This window comes from Gigantopelta aegis, unplaced genomic scaffold, assembly GCF_016097555.1.
Source record: "Gigantopelta aegis isolate Gae_Host unplaced genomic scaffold, Gae_host_genome ctg2683_pilon_pilon:::debris, whole genome shotgun sequence".
In the NCBI taxonomy this organism is placed as follows: Eukaryota; Metazoa; Mollusca; class Gastropoda; order Neomphalida; family Peltospiridae; genus Gigantopelta; species Gigantopelta aegis.
Window position 1 is genome coordinate 49,876 of NW_024532994.1, and position 9,551 is coordinate 59,426.

General features: G+C 39.5%; 1 non-coding gene across 1 annotated transcript; it reads right to left on the reverse strand.

The window, feature by feature from the left end:
* Positions 1-3,691: 3,691 nt before the first annotated feature.
* Trnas-cga lies at positions 3,692-3,775 on the reverse strand. The gene has a single exon. It is a non-coding gene; the product is annotated as a tRNA-Ser (tRNA).
* Positions 3,776-9,551: the final 5,776 nt, after the last annotated feature.

Sequence of the window (9,551 nt, forward strand, 5' to 3'; positions counted from 1 at the left end):
ATGTTTCTGAGGAAAAGGGTTAGGTGGAAGAGAGGAAGAAGAAGTCAAACTAAAGAAAAAGGTGTGTTCATTATATGGGGAGATCCTGATAATTAATATGGTAATAATATGATTATATAGAGCATCAGCAATTCCTATTACTGAATACACACTTAATGTCGTCCCATTTTGTTGATGCTATACTTAGTAATAATTCAACTGATGATCACATCAAAGAGTTTGTAACACATGGTGTTTAAACACCTCTTCTCTCACTCCTCTCTCTTCCTGCTTTACCATTAAACTTCCTTCCTCGTCTGCTTGTAATTTCTATAACATCAACTTGCCGATTATCTTGGTAAGTGTGATCTACATTGATAAGACATTATTAATTTCTCTATCATATAGAATGTTGCACGTGGAAGGCACAATTACTTGAAGAAGGATGTATTAAATCAGTTATTTGTGTGTTACAAATCTCTCACCCATTCATTGATTCACCTCAAACAGGCAAATGGTTCTGTTTTACTTAAAGATGTCAATTCTTATTCCTCACCTCGAACACTCTCATCTTCTCCCCCCATTTGGCTGCAGCTGGGGTACATACATATGTTTATACATTTATCAAAACTTGGTGGACAGGTTAGATTTTGTCTTTTAAACTATGATGTCATATCTTTGTTGACCAATCAGATTGAGTCCCGCCAACTTTGTGTTGCAATATTGGGCATCTCCACAGGTCAAGCTGTTTGTCTCAACTTTTCTAAACTCTATCGTGCTCTAGTATGGGAAGGATTTATTGTCTTAGCTATAGCATCTGGCAGAGAAGATGGCGATAAAGGCGTCAAGGATAGTACAGTTGTTAGAACTATTGAACACCTCTTCTGGTGAGAGCTCAGATACAAAACCAGTTGCTGAAAGCAAACCTAATAACGACACTAAAAGCATCCAAATTATTTTGTACAAGCTCTGAAATCATTTACACCCCCATTAGCTGTGACTTCACGTGTTTGGTCGATCACTGGCTGAACTGAATGAGTTTGCTTGTTAGACTGTGTACTGGACCCTTACAGGTCCCCCTAGAAGGGGTCCGGAATGATACCCCCCATATCATTTTCCCTCTTTCTGAAGATGCAGTGTCTGTGTGTATGAAAATAACTGATCTATTATTGGAGAGTTTGACATGGAAGTTCCCAATCTAAGGATGGAGGACAGATAGTTAGATTCAGATTAGTTGAAAGAATGGCTTCATTTTCAGGGTCAGTGAGAGAGAGAGAGAGAGAGAGAGTTAATGACTATTATTTTGTAGAATTGACATTTAAGATGTATGCTGTGATTTCTGTCTCCTACTGTGTTTTTACTGAACACAAAACAGCTTATCACCTCATGTTACATGTGTTCACTTCTCACAAAAGATGTGTTATGAAGATGCTTTATCAGGTACTGACCACCAGAGTCACTACAAAGTACTAAAGCTAGCACCTGTTGTGTGGCATCAGGTTGTGTACTGTAAAATGATTGTATAGCGGATGGGTGCTATAATAAAAGCTGAGCTTGCATGTGACTGTCACATGATTCCTCGTGTTATTCTCGTTTTTAGTCAAGCGAAATGGTAACATTTTACTTATTTAGATATAAATAATAATCTATGGGGTTTATAAGACATAAATTAATAGGAGTTCTCCGTTTTTGACAGGTCATTTCATCTGCTCTGGAGTGTGGGTGATGAAGCTCATGACAAGCTAAACAACGTCAGTTTATATTGCTGATTATGCTGTTACTACTTCAGATTTCTTGAGGCCTGCTCAACTTGGCTGAAAAAATTATCAATGCATCATTATTTTAGATTTCCACTCATGTCTTACCTGTCCCACCCCCAAGCCAAACCCTGGTGGCAAGAACTCATGTTTAATTCTTTTTTAATCCATTGGAATTGTCATCAAAGTTCAAAGGTTATATTATATAATTATATTAGTACTTCAAAGCAGCGATTTTCATTCTCTCTCAATTATTTCTAGGCATTTTTTTTCCATGTGTTCGAAGCTTCTGGCAGTCAGAAAATCTTAAATGCAATGGTAATGCCAGAAGTGGTAGAAACTCTGTTTGACTACTATTAGACATTTTTATTCCAGTGAAAAGGTGTACAGTATAATGAGACATGTTTTATATTAATTCTATACTTAGATATTGGAAACTAAACTTGCCAGAATTTAAAGGGAGAAGAAGTACAAGACCTCCTCAATCACACTATATAGTGCATGTAATGCACACTTACACCGTGGTGTAACTCATGCATTCATTTCTCGTACCAGAGCTGATCCATTGCATTTACAAACAGGTAAATCAAGTGACTATCATGTGATCATTGATGTGATGTGTCTTACTAGTTAAAGGATATGGTTTCAATCGGGAACATGCTGAAGAAGCTCCTGATGGCAACTGGAAATGATATTACTGCATCAATGGAGTGGATTTTAACTCACCCCCCGTCAACGTGCGTAATACACAAGTCTTGTCCTTTATTTTACTCATTATACTGATCTCTCTCTCTCTCTCACACACACACACACACACACACACATAGATGTATCTGAATCATGAGCAGTTAGCTCAGGCTATTGCACTCTCTTTAGGTGAACCCTCAGGCATCTGACAGCATCTAAGGAAGATCCTGACAAAATGGAAGAGGAAAAACAGAAAGTAGAGGAGGACAATTTGCAACCTCTCAGTCGTAATCTTGTTAGATCAATTCAGTGATGAATTACTAGATGGTGCATTAATGTTGTATCCACACATTCGAGATACTGTATATCGTACTTGTGATCGTCATTACTGGTCTCAGTAAGCGTAATGGTTCTCAATGGAGAGAGATGGCAATTACCAAAGTTAAGATTAAAGTCAGTGCCCCTATACTTAGTGTTAATAATTTAATAATGCTGTTTTTGTACAGGCTGTAGAAGCTATGAATGGTCTTTGTAAAGTCAATTCAGGAGGGGTCTTATGAAATTTCTTTCTGGAGATTCACTAGACCCTGAAGCATTTCATGTTTGTTCTCTTAGCTTGATTATGGAGGTAAGTGGCCTTACTTCATGAAATCAGTGTATATTATTTTTACAAGGAATGCCTCTTGCCTGTGGGTCTGTAAGTGTTGTACACCTGATCTTCTTGACATAGTGATAACTCTGTTGACTTGCACACACAGAAATTGCCTGAAATGAAGAGAGAGGAGTATACCCGTGCAACACCACATCTGTTGTAACTGTAGATGTGTGTGTAGAGGAATAGAATTACGAGACTCAAGCTTTTAATAGGTGGCTATCTCCTCTACGGCTTATATCTGGAGTTTTGTGGCACAAGGTATAGAAAGACTGAGTCACAATGGCAAAGACCGACCAAAGGTCAATACATTTTTATGGAATTGTATATTTATTTGTAGATATATTATATCAGGGATACAGGTGATACATGCCATGTGGTTGTGGTTTGAGCAACATGAAACAGGCCAGATGTGTTTCTATGGCAGTGAAATCAATAGAACACTGGAGTCCCACTTATAGAGATGGAGAACCTGCGTTTGCTAGGTAACACAACAAAAGCAAAAATGTTTGTTATAATGTTCCTATTTTTAGGATTTCATCCCTCAAGACAAAGATATGTTGTACATTTTAATAATATGGTTCAGGTAAATTGAAAAAAACAAGAGCAAAAGAGACGCAGTGAGCAGGATTCGAACCTGCGCGGGCATAGCCCATTGGATTTCGAGTCCAACGCCTTAACCACTCGGCCATCACTCTGCATCAAGCATTCTTATTGAGCGTTACAAAAGTCATTATTTACTTTCTTTTTAATTTCCGCAGATTAACATCGACTCAGGTACACAAAGGCTGTACTGAGACTGGAAGTGCCCACTACAAAATAAGGGAATTCAGAAAATGCTGTTGAGTCGATGAAACTGATACACCTGCTTTTAAAAGTAAGAGTAGTAACAGTCAAACACTTTCATTACTTCCTTTTCAGAACCACCCTGGTTCATAGTTTGACTGAGGAACAAGCCAACACAATTGCTAGGTCAGTACTATCACATGACTATCATGTACTAGTCACATGATTCTCCACTGTAGATCTTGCACTCACCTGCTATCAGTTTAACTTAGATCCGACTGTCTGCATGCAAAACATGAGGCTCTTATTGAGTTTGACCTCGAAACCCTCTCATAGCTCAAACTTTCATGAAAAGAAAGAGGACCACCTGCTCTTCTTACACTTACTAAGCAATCAAGTTTTCAAGGTTTTTCTCTCTCTCTCTCGCTCTTCTTCTTTTCCGGCATATTCTTGAAGATGGTGCTCTCTTGGAAAAAGAGATGGAGAGTATTATTAAATTAGTTTTAACTGGGACCAGTTCTGATACGCAAGAATCAAAGCACATGGACCTGGGAGACGAGACTTTGATAGTTTTGTATTGCGTCGCTTAGCACCATGTTCCTCTCGAAACAAAGACCTCTTATTGATACATTCTCTCAGATTATAAGATTTACTAACTTACCTCCTAAACTTGAAGATTATGCTAGTACCCTCACGTATACCACCAACTGTACTCAAATGTACTTCCACTGTCAAAATGATCCTATATCTCTCACGTCTATCAACAAAACCTTCTCAACTTGTTAATTGATCACTTATGTGCTAGTGCCTTCTTGGAGGAGGGGCCACCCAACAAGGGCTCCCACCCATTCCACTAAAATGGATGAAGATAGTCTCGATGGTCCATCTATAGTGCTACAATTTGGTCTTCAAGCAAGTCTTCAAAATCCTCGTGTCAGAAGAGGATCTTCTCGACGTCAAATTACTGATGATGACCTTCGATCTGAAGACATGGTTCTTTGATGTAGACCAAATAGTCGGAGTTGAATGAAACCAGATTCTAGAGTCGTCCAATCAGCCCTACAAATGAAAAGCACCAAGAATCGGACTTAAACAAGATGACCCCAAACGTCTAAAGAAAGTGAAGAGAAGTCAAAGAACAACCCATTTTTTCAGTGCTGTGGGCAGGCTGCCATTTTGAGACTACTAGCTGACATTGATTGAGTCCTATCTTATCTACAATCACAGTACGTATTATAATAGAAAGTACTCGTAAAATTAAAATAGACTATCAGAGTCATATCCAAACTACTAAGGTCAGGATGTGTGCCATTTATAGTTGAAACTATCGCCATTATTCTTTTTTCTCTTTACAGGAGGTAATCCATTATAGCATTCATATTAGACCCACCTTCTTTCCAGCCTCATTACCACACAAGGCAATTCTGCTTCTACTCAAGTAGCAAAATTGGCTAAAAGTTTTCCTTCAATGTCTAGCAACAAACCACACTACCAACTGATGCCCTCAAATGTGTTTGTCACAGAATTCAGAGCAGCTTTCACTCGATCCCTGTCTCTCCCAGAGTCCTCAATTAAAACAGACACCGTATTTCGTTGCTTTTCTTGCCAGTCTACTGGGACAAATAGTGTTTTGAGGCCTACGACAACCCCAGTTTACATTTTCAAATTCACGGAAAACCTTGGGGTTTTTGTTACATTTATCATCACGAACATCTGTCAATCCATCTCAATTTGTACGTATGCTGATCAGGAAAGGGTTTATCACTGATCTAGCTAAGGCCATACACTTCTTAGATCTGAGTAGTCCATTATTAACAACAACTATTAATAGTCTCTTAAAACCACTTTGAAATGCTTAAACAAAAATTGTCACTCAGTTTGTAGGCTGCACAAAAGAGAGCTAGTAGAAATATTACTAATACTACATCTGTTAACCAATCTTCTGTAACAAGACACAGCCTTCAAGACCAGAGAGTACTAGTATCCCTGATCCTGGCAGACAAGAGAGTACCACTGAAGTGTGTGGCTAGTGATAGCTGACAAAAAAAAAAACTGTTAACACTTCTGTCTGGTAAGTTTTGCCTCAGTTCTTTTATTAGCCCCCTTTGTGTGTGTAGTCTCATACCTGTTCTGTCATGAGAGTAGTTTTAATTCATTAATTTCCAGATCTCACTCATTCCTATTGCACTAGTCTCATACCTGTTCTGTCATAAGTAGCTTACTTAGTAGTTCACAGATCTCATTCCCATTCTACTATAGGTCTACTCTCATGTCTGTTCTGTCATGAGTTCAGTAGTTAACAGGTCTCATTTCTATTTCTTTGTTTAGCTGATCAGTCCTCAGACTGAGGGCTGGTCTGACGCAGCAGACATCAGTCTTATACCATTACAAGAAGAAGGTGAAACAGAACACCAAGAAAATGAAGAAGGAAATGGTCGATGATTCAATAGCTATAACATTAGCTCATGAACTAGGGCTTAGGTGTGGTCAGGCGCTGCTGTGGCTGCCATTGATGGACGACGAGATGAAGAGATGGATTGGAGGTATTTTGCTATGAGTTTATGAGTTTATTTTATAGTTGTGGTCTTTAGGAGATTGTAGATGAAACTTCTCGAACGAGGACCTGGTCAAAATGTGGACTCTGATGAATTGATTGAACGAGTGGATATGTTTCGATCAACTGATCACAACGATCACAGTGGTCATGGTAACACCTCATTCCTCTATCCTATTATTTATTAATTTATCCATTTCTCCCTCTATCTATCCATCATACATGTCTATTTATACTTACATAGATCTTACTGACTCTGAAGGTAGTGAGGGGGAATGATTGAAGAAGACATGGGTTCTGATGCTGATAACATTAATTCGGCTGGGGAAGAAATTGAAGATGAATTTGAAAGTCAGAATGAGGGGTTCTCCCCACGTCCTAATAGGATGTTCCCCACACATAGTCAAGATGCAGATGAAGAAGATCAAGATGAGGTAATCATGTACCTAAAGTACATAAAAAAATATTATTAATAATTAATGTTGTTGTATTATTATTATTGTTTATTATTATTATTATTATTATTAGTATTATTATTATTATTATATTATTATTATTATTATTAGTATTATTATTATTATTATTATTATTAGATGCTAGCAGTAGTATAGAGAGTGAAGAAAGTACTGATGTTGTGTGAAGAAGAAGATGAACCATCTGACAACAATGAGTCTACAGATCTTCTGAAGATGGAGAAGAAGAGTCGATGGTTTGGAAGAGGAAGACGAAAGAAGGAGGAGGCGGAGGAGGAGGAGGAGACACACCAAGAGATGAGATACCGGGAGGACCTGACGAGACATTTGAAATGATGAGATGATGAAGAGGAGTTGGAAGAAGAAGAGGAAGAAGATGGAGAAGATGAAGATTGCTTGGAATTAGAATATGATGACAAATCTGAATTGTATGGAGGAGACTTAGATTTTGTTCACGTGGAATTCCCACCTTGGAGTTTTGGATGGCGTAAGTCTCCTTTAACAACTTAATAGACAGTTATGATCCCTTTACAATATAGGTGATAATGATTCATTAGAGGCTCACATTTTTGGAGGTGTCCCCTCGTTTCCTATCAAGAGCTTACCATATTCGGCCAACAATGTCTGCAAGGTTCATTCCCTTCTGGTACGCTCTCGTCTCGTCTCTCCCTCGTCATCATATCAATTATGGTACGACATGCTAATTCATCCTCGACATCGAGCAACACATCAGAGACTCCTGCTAATGTGGGAAGAGGAGAGACCACTCCAGCTGACATCCAACGTTCCAATATTGTACAAACAGCTATTAACTAATATTAGTACTTGTGTTGGAACTGATGAAGTACTAAGTTTTAATGTTGGCGGTTCCAATCCACGACAAAACAAGTGGTCAGCACACACACCACACCACACACACACACACAATATTTCTTTGTTGTCTGTTGGTTTCTTTGTCTGACACTTCTTTATATCCTACAGCTGTTCGTGCACCAGACAGTTTTTGATGTTTCCCTCCCTACTAAGGAAGGTCCTGATATGCCTGATTCCACATACATACCAAATAATTATCTAAGATGGAGGGAAGAGTCAGCTGCATTGGATGTCACACTGCCTTTCTCCTGTATTGCTGCATTACGTCCACTTCTTGTTAAGAGACTAAGAGCAGAGTATGAAAAGGAACAAGTTTTAATAAGAAGAAGACAGTAAACCACCAGCTGCTACTGCTGAAGTGACAACTGGTGAACAGCCCGTGTCTGCTCCAAATCCATCAGATGAAGCCACGCCCTCAACTAGTACACCTAGAAATGGTTCACAATCTGTGGAACAGTTACAAACTAGTTTGGAGACTGTAGCTGATGCTTTGCTCAAACTGTGTACGAAGAAAAGAAATGCACGGCGTCTTCTTTGGTGTGTTACATCGTCAAATGACCAAAACTCTCGCAAGAACAAGATCCTGAAGTTCCCACACTCATTGACGGACATCCTCCCAACAGGACACCAATTTCAAGATCCTCAAAGTATTCCACGCTCTGTTGCTAGCATGCTGATTTATCAACATTTAGGGGTCCCAAGACTCTGCAAAGAGCGATACTTACCCGATAACACCCGAACGATCCTCTCTACACATTCCTCTCTGCAGTGGCTCGTGCTCCCCACACCACCACTTCCAGAAAGTGTCTCTGAACCATCCAATATCTCCTCACCATCGTTACCACCTTCATCTTTGTCCCCTCGACTTCCTGTCTTTACTCAAATGTTTACCTAGTGATTCCCTCCATCCAAGTTTTCTGCTGCCAGTCCCTGTTATACAAGATGGCAGGACTCTTATCAAATATCAAGTTCTCCTTTGACTACAGACTCTCCAACTCTCTCTCAAGTCACAACTATTCAATAGCTGACTCCATAGCTAGTCTGTTTCTAGTGTCTTCTCAATTAGAACAGACTCATTCTCAATCGCAGCAGACTCATTTCTCACCTCTACAGACTCATTCCCAATCTCATCTCTTGTATAGTGTACCTTCTCAAATCTCAGAGTGCTCTTGCTGCTAGCAATTTGCTGATGTTCTAGCAACTGAACTAGCAAGAGCTGTGTCCAATCATTTGCCTCCATCATCCTCTGCCACGACATCTAATCCAGCCATGTTTGGGATCCCACCTACAACAGGTTCTCCGAGTCCTTCAGACACCCTAGCTCCTATGATGTCATCTCTACAGATGCCACCTAATTCTACTCAACAGAACCACCTTCAGATCAATCATCAGACCGACGGTGAACCTGTTGTTGGCCAAAAGATGTATGGTGTAACTTCGTGGTCACTGATACTACTGCAGGTGAACCTTCATCTTCCTCTGTTGCTGCTCTTGAGAAAATGCAGAACTAAGAAGCTCAACCAATGCAAAAACAGAACCCGTCAAGCTGGAGCTGTAACTGGTTCAACCAGTCTTTAACTGGTCAGACTAGCTCTGCAACTGGTGGTCCCACTTGATTCCATATCTAGTCAAACTGGAAGTTCTAGCGATTTACCAGAAGGAATAGATCCAACATTCTTAGCTGCTCTACCAGACTCCATTAGACAAGAAGTATTAGCTCAATATGAGAGATCAGCAACGACAACAGCAACAACGACAACAGCCACACCCACCTGTTACTGAACCATCAA